This window comes from Molossus molossus, unplaced genomic scaffold, assembly GCF_014108415.1.
Source record: "Molossus molossus isolate mMolMol1 unplaced genomic scaffold, mMolMol1.p scaffold_m16_p_14, whole genome shotgun sequence".
In the NCBI taxonomy this organism is placed as follows: domain Eukaryota; kingdom Metazoa; phylum Chordata; class Mammalia; order Chiroptera; family Molossidae; genus Molossus; species Molossus molossus.
This window is the reverse complement of record NW_023425349.1, coordinates 8,607,752-8,629,243: the sequence shown is the minus strand read 5'-3', so window position 1 is coordinate 8,629,243 and position 21,492 is coordinate 8,607,752. Positions and strand designations below refer to the sequence as shown.

At 55.0% G+C, this 21,492-nt stretch overlaps 1 pseudogene; it reads right to left on the bottom strand.

The window, feature by feature from the left end:
• Nucleotides 1-14,359: 14,359 nt before the first annotated feature.
• LOC118630002 lies at nucleotides 14,360-16,288 on the bottom strand (annotated as a pseudogene).
• Between the last annotated feature and the right edge of the window lie 5,204 nt (nucleotides 16,289-21,492).

Sequence of the window (21,492 nt, the reverse complement as noted above, 5' to 3'; positions counted from 1 at the left end):
GGTCTGGGGTAAAACTGGGGCACTGGCATTTATAGACCTGCCCTGGCAATTCCTAAACTCAGCCTGGGAGACAGCCACGGGCATACGAGTTGTGTCCAGGGCGGCCGGGGGCACGAGCTGGCCGGGGTGGCAGCCTGACTCCGGTCTGGGTGGGAACCCATGGCCACCAGGCCTGGGGTCTCTCTGTGCTGCTCTCTGCCTTCTGCCCAGGCAGGGCAGTTTCTAGAACTTGGGGTGGAGGGAAGCTTTGATGGGGATGGAGGTGAATAAGACTAACAGGCAAGGTGACATCTCAGGCAGGAGTGTCCCTGGAAGAGACAGAGAAGTGGCAGTGTGTGGCCAGTGCCCCGGGCTAGGAGGCGCTGGCCCAGGCTCTTCAGTGGGGTGACGGTCCTGCCACTGAGGTGAGGCCTGACCCAGACCCAAGGCGTGGGGTTTGGGACTGTCTGCCGCCCTGGCGACTTCCTCCTGACCACCCTGCCCAGATCAGCCCAGCAGCTTTCCAGGCCTGGGGTGGGGGAGGGGTGGATGGGGTAGAAGAGAATGGAAGCCCCTCTGGGAAGTGGGACTGATATGTGTCCCCAGAGCAGGTCCTGCATCTGGCTCCCCACCCCCAGTCTGCATGCCGCAGACAGACAGGTTTGCTGGGAGACAGGGCCAAGTGTGCAGAATGCTGGGGAGAAGGCCCCTCTCTCCATGGGCTGGGCTCGGCTGGAGGAGAGGCTGGGTCTTCATGGGCGGGAGTTTTCACCCAGAGCCCACAGACTTTCTCGATTTCAGATTTACAAATTGAAAATCATTAATAATTCTAACCAGGCGGTGATAAATCTGAGATCTCTCTCGATGAACCCAGACAGCATTTCATAAATCAAAAAGATTACTTAGGAATTTTTTAAAATCTGACGTCAAAATGTCATGGTTACTAATGGTTTCGGTAGATCTCGTGCAGTGATATATCACTTATCTACGCTACATCTCAGATGTGACACGGGGGGCAGAAATGGGATGTCTTTTAATATCGTGAATACATTTCAGCCCATAATAAAGGTATTAACAACTTCTCCGGGAGATTTCTTCCGGAGCTGGGGGTCTGATTTAATACCATTGTGACGGTGGCCCTGTCCACTCACTCCCCAAACTTTTCAAGGTCCACCCTGGTGAGGCCCTGGAAAATTCGCAAAGGGTGAGAGAGGGAGCAGTCCCCAGCACAGTGGGGGACCGTCTGAGTTACTCAAATTCAGCTCCTGACCACCCTCAGCCCCCTAAAAAAAGGTGAGGAAGAGTCTAATTATAAACAGCAATAATCATAACTCCTATTAATTGAGCACTTACTATGTACCAATTTGCACTAAATGCTTGACATGTGTTAACTTACAGACTCTTCACTGCCACCTTGGGTCTTACCACCATTTATGGGTCCAAAGTTCAACATGCTCTGCCCCACCTGCCACCTCTTTGTCCTAGACTCCCCCAGCTGGCTCTTCCAGCCACATGGGTCACCTTCCTGCTCCCTGAATACCTGCTAGGTTCCTGCCTCAGGGCCTTTGCATCTCCTTTTCCTCTGTCTGGAACAGTCTTCCTTGGGTATCTGCATGGCTCTCTTCCTCACCTCCTTCACGTCTTTGCTGAAATCTCACCTCTTTGCCGAGGTCACCCTGACCCCTTTTTTAATCCTGTTACCTGTCTCCCACCTCCCTCATCCTGCTCTCCTTTCCCTTTTGTTCCCATAGTACAGTCTGTAGTTTACTCATCTCTTAGTTTATGTTCCATCGCTCCTGCTAGGGTGCCAGCTCAGTGAGGCCTGGGACCTTTGTTCTGATGTGTCGAAAGCCCCCCAGCTGGCCCATGGCAGGCACTCCCGCCCCTCCTGACAGCTGTCAGTGGTTTCTCTCTGAATTGCTCATCTGATCCTCACTCTTCTGCTCAGAAGCCTTCTGTGGCTCCCCAGTGCCTGTGGGATAAAGACTGGGCTCCTACACCCCCAAGTGCTCCTCCAGCCTCATTTCCACAACCTCACCTACAGTCCAAGTGGCCATCCGGAGCTCAGACCAGAACACCCCCATCTTGGAAACAAGATTCATCCAGGTGACTTAGCAACGTCTGGCTGCTCCTCTGCAACCACCCTGGCCCCTCCCCACTCGGGGTTCACCACCCACTGGGGCCATGGGACCTGGTGTCATCACGAGGCAGGGTGGGCACCAGGCAGACATAGCACAGCTGGGGTACAGGTGGGTGTGGACACTCTCCCCCCATCCTGAGGAAACACTCCTAGAACACCCCTCACCCCAGGGTAGAGGGGGAGGGGCACTTAGAGGATCAGAGCCTCTTCTGGTATCATTGGGAAGCCTGAGTCACAGGGAGGCAGGGAGGGCCCAAGGACGCACAGAAGTGAGCGGCTGAGCCAGGCTGGACTTTTCGTCCCCCACCACCTTCCTACATGGTCCCACTCTGTGAGGCTGTAGGGGAAGGGCACGGGCCCCGAGTCAGTGGACACTGTTTCCAGTTCCAGCCTGCCACTTGCATGCTCTGTGACCTCAGCAAGTTACTTCATCTCTCTGGGCCTCGGCTTTTCCTAGTGTGAAACAGGATTCAGAATTCCTCCCGCAAAGTTGTCGTGAAGATCGAGAGCTGGGCACTGTGCCTGGCATGGAGCGGAAGCTCGCTGCAGAGTCATTTCCTCCAGGGGTGGGACCTCGAGGCACAGGCCCCAAGAAAGGCGAGGCCTCCTTCTGCAACTGCCCAGTTCTAGTAACATTGGTCATGGTGGCGATGAGAAGCGGCCCGACCCCTGGAAGGTGTTATCTCATGCTACCCTCCCCACGCTCTTGTGAGGTAGAAACCACGACTATCCCATTTCACAGAGGAGCAAGTGGAGCCCGGGCGGCGAGGCTGCGGCCAAGGCCACTCCGACGCGGAGTCTCAGAGGGGGACGAGGACGCAGGCTTGTCCTGTCCTCCTAAATGCCTCTCCCTGCTTTGGCCTGGGCACCCCTTCACTCTTCTCCACTCAGCAGCGAGTGGGCCCTTCAAAAAAATTTTTTTTAATTGGTTTTTAGAGAGAGAAGAATGGAGAGGGAGAGAGAGATGGAAACATTGATATGAGAAACACCCATCGGCCGCCTCCTGCACGCCCCCTACTGGGGGTCGAGCCCACAACCCAGACATGTGCCTCGGCCAGGAATCGAAGTGGCACCTTTCAGCGCACGGGACAAAGCCCAGCCAACTGAGCCACACCGGTCAGGGCACCAGAGTGTTCCCTTTAAAACCGGGGCCAGCCCTGGCCAGTTTGGCTCAGCGGTTAGAGCGTCGGCCTGCGGTCCGGAGAGACCCGGGTTCGGTTCCCGCTAAGGGCACGTACCTCGGTTGCAGTTTGTCCCCGGCCCTGGTTGGTCGTGCGGGTGGCAGCCACTCGATGTGTCCCTTCACGTCGATGTTTCTCTCTCTCTCTCTCCCTTCCTCTCTCTCCCTCCCACTCTGTCTGTACAAAAAATGGAAAAATGTCCTCGGGTGAGGATAAAAAAAAACAGAAAAAAAAAAAAAACAAAAAAAAACCGGGGCCAGCCCCGCCCCTCTGCTCACCCCTCCAGTGCCCTCCCTGTCACTGGGGGTAAAGCCACAGCCCTTTACTTAGGGCTGCTGTCCCTCCGCCTTCCCCCTCACCTGCAGCCACACGAGCCGCCTTGCCCTGCACTTGCTGTTTCCTCAGCCCAGAACGCCCCGCGCACATCAGCATCCTCACTTCCCTCCTGAGCTCGCTCCCCGGGCCCCCTCGACTCTGGTGGTTACAGCCTGCCCCCACCCCATACCGTCCTAGCACCGGCTGGCACCCTATACACTTGTCATTTGTTCTGTTTACTGTCTGTCACCCCCTTAGGGTGTCGTCGCTGTTCACCACTGCACCCCCAGTGCCTGTGCCTGCCATCACGGGAGCTCGATGGGTATCTGTCGAATCTCCATGAACCAGTGAGCGAGTCTGCAAAGCAGGGTCCTCAAAGCAGGCTCCCCAGGGCTCCTTTGTCTCCGGCCACCGCCCTGGCTTGGGGGCAGGTGAGTGTTGGTAGCTCCCGCTGCCCTTCAAGCCCCTCCCCTGTGCCGTCCACACAGGTCCCAGACAGACGAGCAGGCGAAGGGCAGGGCCTTGGTCAGGCAGATGTGGGTCCGAGTCCTAGCTCTGCCTCACAGGACGGCCGCCCCACCGTGTGAGCCCCAGATTCTTCGTCTGGAAAGGGGGATAATGATCCCTCCCCAACATTTACGGAGCATTCTCTATGAGGCGAGCTCTGTTCCTGCTCGCCAGCCGGCTGTAAGAATAATGTGAGGTGAGAGCAGGAACTCCATGAAGACAAGTGGGACTCGGTGCTGAGGGATGGGAGGGCCGGGCCTGGGCACCTTGGTGCTTCGGCCTCATCTCGCAGGTGCTGCTTAATGAACCCTGCAGGTAAGGGGCAGAGCCTCCAGCCCGATGGCCTGCAGGGGGTCCGGAGACCTGCGGCCTTTGTCTTGGTGCTGCTGTCTCAAGGCCAGGCATGTGCACGTGCAGGGTGACTCTGTGCCAAGGCCCCACGCAGAGGGGCTCCCACCCCTGTTCCCATCCCCCACCCCGCTCCTCGCTCTCAGCCCCAGCTCTGGCCTCAGCCACAGATGAGCCTGTCACATTCAGCGCTTTTATTTCACACAATTGCTTCTGCCTCTGGAAGAGCTTCTCCCCGCAAATCAAATCAATCCCAGGTGGGGAGAGTGAAAATCAATGCCTGGTGGAAAGTCCCCTCGGAAAACTAATTGGTTCTCCTGGAAAGTTCTTTAACCACGACAGGCCCTCGCATCCGCCGGGCCGGTCTGTGTGCTCAGGCCCCAGGGTGGCTGCCAGGAAGGCAGAGGGCACCGGAGCAGCCTGTCCCGGGCTGCTGCCTGAGGGCTGGGCAGGACTCGCCCCGGCTCGGGGACAGGATGGTGAGGCGGGAGGCTTGGAGCCACAGACCCGGGTTCGAGTGCAGCTCCAATACTTCACTTTTCCTTCCAGAACCTCGGTTTCCCCTTTTGGAAAATGGGGATATCAAGAGGGCTCGCCCTATAGGATCATTGTGGGATTACGGATTATGTCTGCACAGCACGAGGTAGATCTTAAACTCAATGACAAAGGCCCCGTGTACCCCACAGAGTTTCTCTCTATCACAGCAGAGGGCTGACCCTCTGGCTGCCTCTGCTAATAATAACTAATGTGGCAGCTTCCGCGGATGGAGTGCTTCCCGCGTGCCGGGCTTACTGTGTGCCATACGACTCCATGCCCTCAGCAACCCACAGATGGCTATTGTTAGCACTCCCATTTTACAGATGAGGAGACTGAGGCTCTGAAGGGTCGGGAAACTTGCCCGAGGTCACACGGCCAGCAATTGCCAACCCCAGAGGGATCTGACAGCTGGTCTGGGCTCTTCCCACTGCCCTGGGCCTCCCTGGGAACAGACCTTCCCAGAGGATCGCGTTGGCTCCCATCACGCTGCTGGTGACGCTAACCCTCCCTGAAGTGACATCTATATAAATATTGTTAATGGCCAGAACATAATGTTAAGTCAGGTTTTACTGGACTCCCTCATCCAGCCTGTGGATTTATGGCAATAGGATTTGAGGTAAATGTTTATTGGCCCCCGGGAGAGCTGGGCCTTCCTCTCCCCAACTGCCGGCTCCTGGGGCTGCCCGAGGGCCCTCCGTCCACCTGTCGGGAGCACGCTGGGATAAATCTCACCGAATGAAATATTTATTAATTTTGCTAACCAGTGTTGATCTCATAAATTACACCGACTTTTTCATGAAACGGTTATTAACATCCGAGGCACTGTGTTAATGGCTTATTGACCAAATATGGGATAATTAGGCCCGGGGAGCGCGGCCCAGCTGACCTGTGAGAGGCCAATTTGGCTGGGATTATGCCAATGACCTATTTTATATGGCAGCTCGGGTCGTGGGGGGATTCTGGAGCCCGGCCCCCTGGAAGCTGGGTTCTTAAGGAGGTTCCTGGCAGGGAGCCACCCTGACCTCCTGCTCACTGCCTGGCCCAGGGAGCCTCCCTGCAGTGTGACCAGGTCCATTTCTCTGCGGTGAAAGGGGAGCATGACTGGGGTTTCCTTTGGGGCCTCCATCCTGACCCCAGCTCCGGGAGCCCGTGTTGCCGGAGGCAGGTGAGGAAACAGAGTCCTGGAGTGCCGACCAGTAGCTCAGATCCCTGTCTGCTCCTGCAGGAGCTGGAGAGAGGAGCCCGTCTGCTCAGAGAGCATAGCAATTCCCTCCGGAGGGAGACAACAGGGCGCCGCAGCGCGCTCTCCCTCGGTGCCGTGTGCCTGTCCGTGTGGCCGGGATGTCTGCATTTGTCCACACACACGTGACAGGGCCTCTGTGTGTGGCTCCAGGTTTGCATGGGGGCCCTGCACACGTGTGTGTGTGTGTGTGTGTGTGTGTGCGCCCAGGATGGGAGCAGCCTCGGCAAACTGCCTGTCAGGGACCGCGCCTTCCGGGGGACATGCCCACAGGGCCTGTGGTGCCAACAGTGAAACTGCTCCCTCACCTGTGACTCCCCCTTCCTCCTGGCCCCAGGTGGGACCCAGCGAGAAGGGTCTCAGAACCAGAGAGGCTGTATAAAATCCCTTCCCCTTCAGGGACGGAGCACCCCCTCCTTTTAGGCCGGGCCTTTATTGCTCAGCTGAATTTGACCACAAACAGGAGCACAATGAGGGAATTGTGGAAATATGGGGTCATGGCTCTGAGCTCCCAGGAGCCCCTCAGAGTGGACCCCGCCACCACGCTTGTTCTGTGTGACCGCCCCGGCCTGGGCTGACTGGACCAGCTGGGGTGTCGAACCCCCCGGCCGCCCTGGGAGTTTGGGCCAGGGCCGGATGCCAGGTGGTCTCTGCTGGTTGGTTCGTTGAGGCTGCGAGCAATGTGCGTCTGTGAAGAGCCACGTTCAGCTGGTGAACTTGAAGAGTGAAGCTTGGAGAACTAAGACCCACTCAGGGAAAGCAGCGGGGGAGCACCCCTGAGGTCCGAGCCAGAAGGACGGGCAGGGCAGGAAGGGACGGCTGCCTCCATCCGGCCTTGCTGGGCCCTGTGGGGCTCCTGCTTTCCCTGGGAGGCATTGCCAGGGGCTCGTCTGAGGTGGTGGATAGGAATCCGTGCCCACCCCGTCCGGAGCCCTGGACACAGTCCGGCTGCCCCTGGGTCTCCTGTCCGGGGGAAGGAGGCTCCCAGAGCTGGAAGATGCTGGAGATGGGCTGTGCTGAGAACCACTCCCTGCTGTCGGGAGGTCAGGCCGCACCCCCACCCCGCCACCATGGGCGGCTCAGGGCGCTGTCGGCCATGCAGGTCTGCATTTTTTGTTAACAGAATCGTTAAACATTTTTGTTTTTAAGTCAGAGTACTACCCAAGGGTTGGGGGTGGGTCTACGCGGAATAACTAAGAGGACAGCAGCATCAGCACATCTGTCATGCACGGAGCACAGCTGTGGTCTGGGGGCACCTGGGTCCTGAGGGGTTTCTGGGTGGCGCTCCATGGTGTCCACGGCAGACCTTTGCACCAACAGATGTTTCTAGAGCTTCAGGTCTTGGTTTCACTCTCCCTCAGAGAAGGATGGCTTCTCTCTGATTGGGAGAGCCTTCCCCTTCACCGATCCTGCCACTTACCACAGTTGACAGTTATTTTTATTTCTTCACCTGTGGGCTGCTTCTCCCCCTGGACTGCACGTTCCTTGAAGGCAGAGGCAGGGTGGGTCCTGTCTAGAGTTTTGCCCTAGTGCCTGGCAGTGAACTCACTGGATGAGGAGAAAAGGGATGGATAGATGAGTGAGTGAGTGAGTGAGTGAAGGAATATGTCCTCTGATCTATCTTCTGCTTCTTTTTATTTTTTTCCCGTGTATTTATTTTATAGGGAGAGGAAGTGAGAGGAAGAGAGAGGTAGAAACATCGATGAGAGAGAACATCTATTGGCCACTTCCTGCATGTCCCCCACCGGGGATTAGGCCCGCAACCTGGGCACGTGTCCTACTGGGAATCAAACCAACCTTTGGGTGCATGGGTCAATGCTCAACCACTGAGCCACACCGGCCGGACTGATCTGTCTTCTTCTAAAGCAACTCTACAGCTATTGACTGTCAGTCTTTCTGCCTCCACACTGGCCCAAGTCCTGGGCAGCCCCCCCTTCGGAAGGGCTTGTCTTCCTCCTTCCTGTCCCCGCTGCCTGCCCTTGTCAAAGGTGTCCACTGACTGTGGTCTTGAACTGCTCAGTCTGGGCCTTGTCAGTGCCTCCCTGGATTCTCCCCAAAGGCTAACTTATTTTCCTCTGGGTCCCTGCTTCACTTCTGGTCTCGGGATCAATGTCATGAGTTCAATGTCACATCTCCACTCTATTTTTTTTTAAATAGATTTTTATTGATTTTTTAGAGAGCGAGGAAGGGAGAGAGAGATAGAGACATCGGTGAGAGAGGGACAAAACATCCATCGGCTGCCTCCTGCACGCCCCCTGCTGGGGATGGAGCCCAGAACCCAGCATGTGCCCTGACTGGGAATTGAACCCGGAACCTCTTTGTGCATGGGTCAATGCTCAACCACTGAGCCACACTGGCCGGGCACCTCCCCACTCTTAGTTAGGTCTCCCATGTACTTCTCTTCTCTCCCCTCCTGGCACTTACCACAGTTTGCAACAACGTGACCACTGGTTGTTATTGTTTTTGGTGTCCCTCACCAGCCTGCAAGTCCAGGAGAATCTGGCTGTGATGTTTGTCATCATATCCCAAAGCCAGGCCTTCACAGAGCACTTGCTGAATGAGTGAGTGAACTTGTCTGGAGTCACCAAACCACTAAGGGGGGTGTTCAACTCTGAACCCAGGACTCTCCTACCCCACCTCCCTGCTGTGTGTTTAATATAATCTCATTGAGTCTGTAAACTGCAATAAGCATCTTTAGAGACATCCGACCCAGAGTGGCCCACCTACTTTTTATCTTTCCCGAGGCCTTCCCCTGACCACGGGGCTTGGCCACTGTGCAGAATTGAGGGCTCCAGGGCAGGTGTGGGCAGGCAGTCCCAGGCCCTCTGGGTGGCAGAGCTGAGCAGAGCTGGCCAGTTCTGCCCGCTTGTCCAGTGCCTCCTCCCTCTGCTCTCAGGCTCTGCCCGAGAAGCCTCTGCCCACAGAGCTCCTCAGATAACGCAGGTGGGTTGTCTGCCCCCCAGCAGCCCCTCCCTAGGTGACATAGCCCCGTTTTCCTTGGCTCCTGCAAGGATGAGCTCAGCACGGTGGACGAGTTCAGGGAATTCAGGTTTCTGCCCTGACTGCCACTTAGCCTTCAGAGCCTCAGTTTCCTCCTCTATACAATGGGCACAGCTTTACTCATAACCCCTAGGCTGCTGGGGGCATTAAATGAAACAATTTACCCAAAGCTCAGGACAGGGAGTTAGCTCAGGTGCCAGGCCCTGGCTGGGTGTTGGGGGTGTTGGGGAGTGGGAACCCCAGCAGAAGGACTAACTTTGTTATATGTTAAAATGGGTTTCATTGTAAGGGGAGGATGACTGTCCCCAGCCCATTAGTGTTGCCTGGCCTGCTACAGGGCCTGGGGCTCCTACAGGCGCAGTTGTAAGCCGCGGTCCTATTCTTTAAAATGTTCCAGATCCAATGATAACTGCTCACCCCAGTGCTCAGGGACAGGAGTCCATTTGGCTTCAGGAGAATTTTATGTTCTTTGGTGCTTTTCTATATTTTCCAAATTTTCTAAAAGGAGCAAGCATGGCTCTTGGGAAAAATAACACACGTGATAGAAACAAAGGTTTTCCTGCTCCCAGATCTGCGTGGGGACCGGCTGCTGTGCAGTGTGAGGCCTGGCACCCGGAGCTGCCTGAATCTCCTTCTTCCCTCCTGGCGGCCCTCCAGGTTCTGGGTGGACTTTCCTTGTTGGCCGCCCAGGATCTGGATTTCAGCTGCCAGCACAGCTCAGTGTGTGCATGCGTGCACACACACACACACGGCTGCACAACACACGCACATGCGCGCGCACCTGGACACACACCCTACCCTGGCCCCTCCATCTCCAGCTTCTGCTCCTTGTCCCGACCCTGGCCCTGGAGGCCAGTGCCTCAGTTCAGGTGACATTTAACATGACTAGAGAAGAGGCAGTGCCCTGCCCCCACCTTTGCCAGAGATGGGAATGAGAATTTTAATGAGGGTTTATTTTTAATAAAGGTTAATAAAGTTTAATTAAATTAAATTAATAAAGTCCAATATTTGCAGAGCCGTGCGTCAGGCCTGGGTGTGCAGGGAGCAGCAGGGATTAAGCTCTGTGTTTGTACTTCCTCCCGGTGGGGGAGGAAGAAGAGGGAGGAGGGCCTGGGAAAGTGACACTCTGTTTATCCCCACGGTGGGCTCTCCAGCACCCTCAGCAGCCCTGGGTGTTGCTGGGAGAGAGGAAGGACCAGGCCTGGGAAACTGCCCCCACAGAATCCAGGCTCGTCCCAGCGCCTCCTTTATTCCCTAGATGGTGGCTCAGTTTCTTATTCCAGCCTTCAGGCCTTCAAAGTCTTCTGTGTGCTCGGTCTGATCCTGAGATGCTCGTGAAGTATTTCATGTACTAGGAATGAAATAAATAAATGCACGCTAAGCCGAGAAGCATCCAGCCAGAGGCTTTTGAACAGGGAATTATGTGGAGCTGAATGATCATGGGAATCCAGGTAAACGTTTGGTCAAGAACAAAAGGACGTGGAGGGCAGTTACATCCTTGGGTTTGAGTAGAGGCAGTACCTGTGTCTTGGAACACATGCCTCATTTTAGTGAAAAATGTCCAGGAAAACTCTTTCGCATCCTAGGGCTTCAGGACAGAAGGGCGCCATTGAGTGGCCAGGGTGGCTGTAACCGGGGAGGCAGACAAGGGTGTTCCTTGACCCAGCCTGTACCTGCCGCATGCTGTACATTGTGCCACATGAGTGACAGGGGCTCTCCCCCTGCATCCTCACAAAGGCCCTTGGAGACAGGGACTACTGCTCTCGCCATTTTATAGATGAAGAAACTGAGGGTCAGAATGGTACAGGGACTTGCTCAGAACCTAGAATGACCCATCTCTCCCAACCCTTTGTCCCCAAGTCAGCAGTGGGAGGACATCAGTGCTCTGATGGGCATCTCAGGGTTCTCTGACTGGCTCCTGCTCCAGGAGGGCAAGGGGCAAAGGGCACGGCTCCAGGGCCAGCCTGTGTGGTGCCTCTGGCGCCAGCTGCAGCGGGCAGCTCTGCCTGGCAGATCGTGTGAAAGATGGCAAAGGATTATTAACAAAGGCATTGATTTTCCTATCTCTGCTTTATGCATTTTATTAGCCTAACACTTTACTGTGTAACCACTCAGCGCCATGCTGGCTGGCGATGAATCTGAAACGCCGGGGCACGTAAAACAGAATTGACCACATTGCTTATGCGCCAACAACAAAAATAACAGGCAAAAGTGTAATAAAATGAATAGCACCCGGCAATGGCCGTAAAAAAATATTACCCAGGGGACTTGGGAATTTCCCAGGCTGTGAAGTAGCTGCATGAGGGGTCGTAGCACTGAAATGATGGCAATGTCTGTCTTCCCAGACTTGGCCAGTACGGAGGCTCGCCCATGCTGGGTGCTGGCTTTGGCCTCATCACACTGAGTTGACCACTGCTGGCCAAATCCTTTTTCATTTGGGGTGTAGGGGACATGAACTGCGTGGTTCCAAGTGAGACCCCAGAGTCAGAATGGATTTAAGTCCATGTGCTTAGGCTGTGTGGCTTTTGCGAATCACTGACCCTCTCTGTGCCTGCCTCCTTGTGAAGATGGGTGGGAGCAGGCCCTTCCCTCGCTCCATCAAGTCATAGTTGCTTGCAAACAGTAGCTGGGATTATTATGCTCAGTATTGTTAGAGAAGAAACTTCCTGCATGACTCTGAGTGCTCAGACAGCTGGTTTGAAGATGGGGGGCGGGGGCTGAGATAGCCTCTCCTGGATCCAATGGCCTGGGCCTGGTCAGCAGGGCCCTCCATCCCCAGGGTCCCTGACCAGCTCCCCTAAATCCTCGCTAATGACTGTGCTTAATGAACAGCAACACCTCAGGGGCAAGAGAAAAAGACAAGCCCCAAATCTATATATGGATCGCTCCATCTCCCTGGCTCTAAATTGTGTGGCAACAGCAGCTGGATGGGGCAGCCACGCTGTGCTCGTGAAGGAGGAGAGGCTGGGGTGGGGCCCGCACTCTGGGGACCTCCCAGGGGTGAGAACATGGGCTTCACTTTTATGGTGGCTGGGCCTGACACAAAGCAGGGCAGACGTGTCACCCAGCTAGGCTCGCACTTGGAGCCTCAGAGCCCCCCGCCCCCATGAGGCACAGGTCCTGCCTATCTGCGTGGCATGTGGGGCGGGGGGCTGGGCAGCAAGGGGCCTGGCTGGAGCATAGCAGGTGTTGAAGGAGAGACTGCCAGTCTGCTGAGCACGCCCTGGGTGCTTGGGTATTTGACACAGTCAGCCTTGGACAGAGGCCCTTTCACAAGTGAGGTGACAGGCTCAGGTCCAGGCCCAGGGGCCTCTGTCGCGTTGCTTCTCAGGCTGCAGTGGGCACCTGTGCGCGGGCTTCGCCGCCAGTCAGCTGCCGGAGCCAGGTGTCCAGGAATTTTCATTTCAACAAGCTTGCCAGGAGATTCTGACCCTGGGGACTCAGACAAGAGCTTAAAAGAAACACAATCTTAGGGGCTCCTAGGTCAATAGTTCTGTGACCCCCCTTCTCAGGGGGTGTAAGGGGCAGTGGGGGCGCCTTATTCTCTGGGCGCTGCTGTGGAGGTGGGACTGGAGCCGTAGGAAAGTCACTGTCTTTGCACACGTCTGTGGGATCCCTCCACCCAGTGGCACCCTGGGGCGTCAGGGTCCCTAAGCCCAGAGTGGGAGGAGAAGCGGGCTGAGGAGCAGGCTGGGACTGGAGGGGCCTGATTTCACAGCCCAGCTCTGTGACCCCATTGTCTGCAAAGTGGGGAGAATGATACCCCCATCAAAAGGCTGGTTCAGCCAAGGGCAGTGTGAGGCCCTCGAACCCAAGGCTCTCATCAAGCCTGTGACCCCCTCCCTAAGGTAAGGCCCAGGCCTCCGAGATAATTCTGCAGGGAGCCTGGAGAGTGCATCAGGCTTGAACCCAGGTCTCGCTGATATCAGACTTCACGTTCTCAAGTCCAAGTGCCACTGATTGGAGAGCCAGCAATAGACAAGGAAGCTGGGCTCCGACCTCTTGGGGTTCCTGGTCTGGCAGGGAAGCAGACTTTATCTCCAAACAGGCGATCTCAAAAATAGTGGTTAGCTGTGGTGGGGAGGCCCAGGAGGCTATGGGAGCCCAGGAGGGGCCCCTGGCCAAATCTTGGCAGTTTGGGTGGGGGTTGGTCAAGGAAGGCTTCCTGGAGGAAGAGGCATTGCAGGTAAGACTTGAAGAGTGAGACAGGGTTAGCCAGGCAAGAAAGTGCAGGAAGATTAAGGCTGAAGGCACAGGGGTGTGAAGGCCTAGAGCTGAGAATCTGGGGAACTCTAAGTTGCCTTAAGTGCAGTGTGTGAGGGGGCTGCTGTGGGCCGGGCAGGAGGGGACAGCCGGGGACACTCAGTGCAGGGCCATGGCACCGTGTACTGTGGCTTGGCCTTTCTCTGAACCCCATGACCCACCCAGGTGAGACTTGATAGCTTTTGAGTATGCCCTTTTTTCTTATTTTGTCATTTTGCCTTAAAGGTGACTTGAGCTTCCTGAATGCACCATCCCCTTGGCGTTCCTGAGCCTGGAGTGAGCGCACAGACCCATTTTGTCAACTAGGGAAGAGAACAGCTTGGTGGTTACACAGTCACTCCGGCGGAATTACCTGATTGTTTGTATTTTTCTTGCTATGTAATTGTGTTTGGCCTCAGCATGTAAATTGGGCCATAATTACTGTATAATTTATAGTTTTTATATCTTATAACAAGTTAGTGTCTAAATCACACCCCCCATGTAAATACTTTAAAATTATTCAGTAATTACTTATTTACATTATAATTAAAAATAAGTAATTAGCATACATTTACAAAGGATTTACATACTTATTTCTGAATATCAGTTGTTGGCAGTGCTAGTGAAATCTTTGGCTAATGATAAAGTGGAGGCCTGGGAAGGGGAAAGGAGATGTGACTTGGGGGTCCCCTGGCTCCTCAGAACCGGCCCCCAAGGTGGCAAGCAGGATCAGGAGAATGTTGGGGGGAGGGGAAAACTTCAAAATGTTCTTCTGGCCAAACAAGGGCTTTTGGGGAGAAGAATTAGATCTTTTTTTTTTGAAGGAGGATTTTTATTACTTTTATATACAGAAAACTCAACAGTGCACACTTAGCCCAGCTCAGTGGCCAGGTCTTGGCCTTGGCCCGTTCCACTTGGCAGTGCGCGACAGCAACTCGGGCCCAGGACGTTGCCTCCCCGGTGGCAGCGGATCTCGTCGTGTCTGTCGTTGTAGTTGGTCCGGATAGCTGCCACCAGCTTAGCCAGGGCTCCTTTGTCTCCCGAGTTAACCAGTGTGAAGGCCACAGTGGTGCAGGTCTTCCTGCGGACAAGACGCCCAGCCTGGCCTTCCCCTTGGTAACGCGGCAGGGAACCCCCATCTTCCTGGCCAGGGCAGGCAGGACAACCAGCTCCATGGGATCCACGTCGTTTGCAGTCACCACCAGTTGGGCCCTCTGTTCTCCACCAGGGTGGTGACAGTGTTGACCCCTGCTCGAAGGACCGGCGGCCTCTTGGTGGGGACATCCGCTTTGCCGGCCGCTCTCTGCTCAGCCCGGGCCCACAGCCTCTGCTGCCTCTCTGGCTGGGCTCTGACCTGCGCTCGCGGGCCGGGCTCTGGCCTGCGCTCGTGGGCCGGCCTAGGCAGTGGAGCAGCCGCTGGGCCGTCCCAGGCCCGGCGGACTGGCTAATGGCAGGAGGCGCTTTCAGACGCTCATAGCGAATAGCCCTTTGCCGCTGCAGCCGAATGTAGCGGGGCCATTCGACGAAGCGGGTGAGGTCCCTTTTGGGTTGGATGTCCTGTCCAAAATTCTTGGGCCTTTTCTCAAACAGGGGATTTGCCACCGTCTTGGCCCCCTGCTTCTTCACGACAGCAGGGGCCGGCGCCACCTTCTTCCCCTTGGCCTTCTTTCCTTTCGGCACCTTGGGCGGCGGGAGGAGAGAGCAGAATTAGACCGTTGTTCCTGAGAATAAAAACAGGCTTCATCTGCAACATGAAGAAGTTGGGGCAGACAAGTAGAAGCACTTTCCGACGATCCCGTGAGGAAGATGCCAGACAGGGGGCTCACCCTCGGGGGCCTCCTGGCTCCCTGTCTGTCTTGACCCTGACTCCAAAGCAAAGGCTCCAGGGATGGCGCCGAGAGTAGCTGCCACTGGGTGAGAGCTTGACGTTAGTTCCCATTTAGGGAATAGAAAAAGAGAGGCTCAGCGCAATGAATGAGCTCATTCAGACCTCCAGGGCCTCCGTGCCTTGGTGCCCAGACCCGGACGCCGTACCTGCTGGGGACACGACACCAGTGATGGCTGCTGGTTTAGAGTACCCAGCCCCAAGGTGGCCTGTCCGAAAGGGCAGCTCAGCCAGGCCCACCCATCCATCCCTGGGGACCTGGGCTCCAGCCCATTCCTCGAACCTCGCTGGCCCCCTCTGCCCCGTGGCTCTGTTAGGCTCGCAGCTTCTGGCAGGTGTGGTTGGTGGCGGGACGAGTGGGTCCCATGGTTAAGTGCCCACAGGGTGCCGCCTTTGCCATAAAGTAGGTCCCGGGTCTGCGGCTCTGTTATTGAGAGCCTATGATGGATCAAGGGGCTCTGTGGAGGAATGTCAGTCACTCCCGGGATCTGGGTCAGCCCAGCCAGGGGCCCTACCAGGACGGTCTGACACAGTCGACCTGCCACTCCGAAGGATGGCGCTGTAGGAGGCGCTGCCTCGGTCTCTGCTGGCAGGGCCAACGTTCAGTGGCAGCAGTAGCTAGACCAGGTCCACGCAGAGCCCCATCCCTGCCGAGAGGGCGACTCCGCTGAGAGTGCGTTGCCCAGATTCGGCAGGTTTGAGGCTGGAGGTGGGCTGACACCTGCTGGCGGGTCTTCCTGTCCATGTCGTGCCCCGCATCTCTCCTGGAGGTTCTCCTGTGGCCTTCCCACCTGCCACCCATCGCCCTCGGTCCTTAGCTCCCGTGAATTGAACAGGAAGTTGATGGTGGCTGTGGCCTCTGTGTCTTCTAAGTCTGAAGTAGCATGCGTGTTTGTCTTTCCCCTGCGGTACATCGACTCTTGTGCTTTGTCTTGATTGGGGGAGCGGGTGGTGGGACTGGAGCCGAGGTGAGGGTTCTGCCCACTGTCCCTTCTAGGGACATGTCTGAGAACTGATAAATGGCCTGTGGGTGGTCTGTGAACACGGGGACCCACTATGAAGAGACCAGGACCAGGATTCCATTCATGACCTATTTCCCTGTGCCCCTACTTTAACAGGGAGACAGAGCTGCTCTTTAGGTCCTGGGCACAGTGTCACCCCAGGTCCTAGACCCTTTCCCAGTTCCTTTACAGAGACCCACGTACGTGGGGGAGAACCTGGAAGTCAGAGCTGTGAACCCCTGCTGTGGTGTTGTGGGACCCTTCTTCCCGGGGACCAGCTTCCCCTTCAGGTTCTGGGTTTGGAAACTGGGCAAAGGATTACGATTTCCCATCGGGGTGGCTGGTCTCAGCCTCCTGTCCCCTCACTCTTGTTCCTTTTGATGATATGGAGGAAGGACCACCACCCTGTTGGCTGTCCATCTATCCTGACCCTGGGAACACCAGGACCTGCTGGCCACGTTCCGACCTTGCCACCCACAGTGATAACTTTGTCCACTTTGCTCCTGACAGTTAAGCACTGACCCTGGTCCCCCTGGTGAAGAATCTCATCTCCACCAGGGAGCCCGTAACAGCCTCCATCCAACGCCCCTGGGCTGTGGGCAGCCGCCACCAATCTGAATGGTTCTGGCGCCTCCCTCGCCAGCTCCTTCGTCCTGTCTGGGTGAACCAACTGCCGTCACCCTCCGAGGAAGAGTCCGCCCGGGTTTTGGCCTCATCGGTGGGTTCACTTTGGCAAACTCCCTTCTACCCGCCTTTGGCCCCTCCTCCAGCCGGTGACGCCAGCTCTGGCATCTTCGTTTAATGAGAAACATGACTTATTCCAAGCTCTCCAGGGCCGGCTCCCGGGGCCCTTGCCAGAGGAGTAAATCCTGTGTCCCTGGAGAGCCTCTCGTGCTGGCGAACGGTCCTGTGCGCAGCTCTACACCCCCCATCTTCACCGGCACCAGCGCCTGCTCTGGCTCTGCCTGTGTTCGCCAGGACCGCACGCTGCCCCTGTTCCCCCGGGAGGCCCACACTTGCTCAGCTGGGCCATTCCAGTTTCACCAGATCCCAGGCACAGACCTGCTGACCAGGAGGGTGTGGGGGGTGGATTTGGAGCTGGGCCAGCGTATCTTCCAGGGCATCTGCCTCATTTGAGGCTTCTGCAGACTTCAAGCAAGAGCGGCTGGGTGGGGGCACTATTCCCTAACAAAGGGTGTGGCCCCCTTCTGCAGACCCAGTGAGCTCAGGGCAACCTGGAGTTCCAGGTTCTCAAGGGCGTCTACCCAGGTACCCCCATCCCATGTGGCTGGGTCGCGCTCCTCCCCTTTAGCACAGGATACATTGGTCTTCGGATCAGGTCGTGAGCCTCACCTCGGTCCGTCTGCCCTCCCGCTGCAGGAGATGAGGGTTTCCTTAAACACCGCCAAGAAGACCCCCCAGTTCTCACTGCGCTTCGAATCGGTGATCGATCACTCTGAACTTGTCATTTTCTCTCTTTAGAGCATTCAGGCATTTGCAACAGCCATTCGGATCTATCATCCTTATAGTTACTGTTTGCCCCAAACTTCACGAACACCAGTTACCGCACAGGCCAGGGCATCCACTTGCGCTGTGTCTGCCCCAGCTCACCACAGGAAGGGGACAGTGAGACTGCACAGGACAGCCTGCCAGGCACTGCCCGTCCTCCGCCTACCGGATGTGACGGAGTCCTCACCAGCCAGCCAGCGCGGGACGGACCCCAGCCTGAGGTCCGCTTCCTAGCACCCCTCCAGCCTCCACCACCGAACTTCTCTACTCCGGCTGTGCGGGGCTCAGATGGGGTCTATAGACGCCTAGACTGAGACAGGGCTCTGGGGTCACCTGGGTTATGGGGGGGTCTCAGGGGAAAAGGGGGGTTGCACCAGGATACCAGGGGACTGCAGATGAGGAGCTGAGCTAGGCGGCGGTCTCAGCTGGAGTCCAGCCTCTTCCTGATCCCAGGAATGGATCCTGGTCCTGGAGGGTTGACTTTTCCACAGAGAGGTCCCCCTGGAGGCAAGGGGCCTGGCTTTTTGAACTCCCACATCAGTCACCCCTGGGGTGAGGGAGTCTAAGCTTCCGGGTGAGGGCATCTCAGCTGAGGGCAGCTCTCCGGAGGAGGGGCAGCTGTGACCTGTTAGCAGCTGATGTTCATGGCAGCTGGGGGAAGGGCCCTGCCCAGGGAAGGGGGTCCAGGCAGGGTCACCAGTACCTACTATATACCCCTTCCCCTGTCTGGGAGCCCAGGGCCAGGACTCTCTCTTCCCCTCTTTTCCTTTACTTTCCATCTCAACTGTAAAAATCGATGGTCTGGACCCTGAAATGTTATGTGTGTGAATGTGCTTCTTGGTTGAGGACTGTGCGGACTGGGTATTTGTTAAGGTAGCAGCCAACTGGGGCCTCTTGAGGAAGCTACTGAAAATTAAGTCCTCTACCCTCGGTCTAGCGGCGGAAGCTGCCGCTCGCCCGCTCGCCCTGGGAGAAGGCCTGAGAGGAGAGGGTTTGAGCTTCTGGGGACATTGTAACATTGTGGAAGGGCCCAGACTCTGGAGCTCCCTGCGTTCAAGTCCTGACTCTGCCACTTACTCTGGGATGGGACCTTGGGTATGTCATTTTGTCTTAAAGTTTTCTCATGGTAAAATGTTGGAGAATTAGATTAATTTGTGTCTCTAATGTGCTTAGAAAGGTGCCTATATATGCCCTGGCCGGTTTGGCTCAGCGGTTAGAGCGTCCGCCTGCGGCCCGGAGAGACCCGGGTTCGGTTCCCGCTAAGGGCATGTACCTCGGTTGCGGTTTGTCCCCGGCCCTGGTTGGTCGTGTGGGTGGCAGCCACTCGATGTGTCCCTTTCACATCGATGTTTCCCTCTCTCTCTCTTCCTCTCTCTCCCTCCCACTCTGTCTGTACAAAAAATGGAAAAATGTCCTCGAATGAGGATAAAAAAATAAAAAAAAAGAAAGGTGCCTATATAATGTGCTTAGAAAAGTACGTATTAGGCATCAAGATCCTCATCCTCACCCCACCAATAGTCCAAGACTTTATGGGTGCAAAGGGACCAAGATTCCAGCCTCTGGTCTCCATGTATCTTAGCTGGGGAGACGTTTCAGGATGGACCAGAGAGACTGGACCAAGGCTCAGTGGCAGAGCAGGGTGACCATGCCCCTGAAGGGCTGTTACTCTGAGGAAAGGGAGGACCTAGCCTTCGACTCCAGCTCAACACAGGGCCCTGCCAAGGCCATGGAGGAGAGCTGGTTTGGGCACAGCTTGCGGCCATGCTGGAAGTTCCTCTGGTCCCAGTCAGCTTTACATGGTTGTATGCTTTGAGGGACAGTGGATGAGCTTGGGAGTGAAAAGGAAAAATAACTCTGACTTGGGAGCCTACTTGGCCAGGGCAGAGACCTAAAGCAGCAGCAAGGGCAATGGAAGGAGCAAGGACGGGCAGAGTCACCAAGCTGTGCAGGCCAGTTTTCAACAGTGGCACCATGTGGCGGAGAGAAGCAATAGCAGATGGCAGTGTCGCTGGTGTTCTTTTTTGCTGATTGGACCATTCCAAAGGTTCTTAGATAAGTGTGTGTGTGTGTGTGTGTGTGTGTGTGTGTGTGTGTATGTGTAACAAAACATCTTTCAAGAGAAAAAGGCTGAATGTTATACTAGTAGGGCATGAGAAAAGTCAAACTATTTAATGAGAGGAATAAAAGAAATTTGGCCATATTTGCAACCGGAGTTAACAAAAGTACATCATACTGATTACCTATGGTGCATATCTGTGTGAGTTGGGGTATATAGTAGTTAGGTATGTCTGTTCTGAATAAGTACGTGTTCCCAAATCAGAGTGAATTACAGGATGAGATTGTTGAATGGGATGGTGGGGGTTATTTTTTTATTTTTATTTTTTTTATCCTCACCCGAGGACACTTTTTTTGTTGTTGTTGCATTTATCTTCAGATAGAGCGGGAGGGAGAGGGGGAGGAAGAGAGAGAAACATCAATGTGAGAGAGACACATTGAGTGGTTGCTACCCACATGACCCCAACCAGGGCCGGGGCCAAACTGCAACCGAGGTACGTGCCCTTAGCTGGAACCAAACCCAGGACTCTCTGGTCCGTGAGCCGATGCTCCAACCGCTGAGCCAAACCGGCCAGGGCTGGTGAGGATTATTTAATCAAACATCTGGTAATGTTTGTGGACAAAGCTTCAGAAAAGATGGCCAACTTGCCCAAGGTCATACAAGTTATGTGTAGATCTGTACTGAAATCTAGGGGCTCTTGACTCCCTGTCTAGGGCATTTTCTTTGTATTTATTTATTAAAAATTTTTTCCTCTTTATTGATTTGAGAGAGAGAAAAGAAGGGAGAAGGAGAGGGTGGGAGGGAGAGAGAGAGAGAAACATCAATAAGAAAGAGCATCAATTGGCTGCCTCCTGCATACCCTCTACTGGGGATTGGGCCCAGAACCTGGGCATGTGTCCTGACTAGGAATCGAACTGGTGACCTCTTGGTGCATGGGTCAGTGCTCAACCACTGAGCCACACCAGCCGGGATAGGGCATTTTCTTTTATTATTGTATAAAAATAACTCTTTGAGAAGAGTGTCAAAGATACTACAGAAAGTTCCCGTACACCCTCCGCCTAGCTTTCTTTAACGTTAATACCTTACACGACCTCGGTACATTAATTGAAACAAGAAGCTAATGTTGGTACAGCACTGTTAGCTAAACTACTGATTTGATTCTGATTTCTCCTGTTTTTCCTTGCAGGTTTTTTTGTTTCTGTCCAGGATCCAATCTAAGATAGCGCTTTGAATTTAGTCATAATGTCTCTTTAGTTTCTTCACATCTATGACAGTGTCTCAATCTTACCTTATCTTTCACAATCTTAACACTTTTGAAGAGCTGGTCACCATTTTTTATGTTAACTTGAACTCTAGTCATATAAACAAGCGTGATTATACCATCATTTCCATGGATACATTCAGATTTCTAGATACAAACACACCTCCACATGTCTATATCCTTGAAGTGCATTTCTGTGTGTGGGTGTATGTAAATATTTGGACATGAGAATGTTCACTGTGTATATTTGTTATAATTTTTACATTTTAGAAGAAACTTGCCCCAGAATCC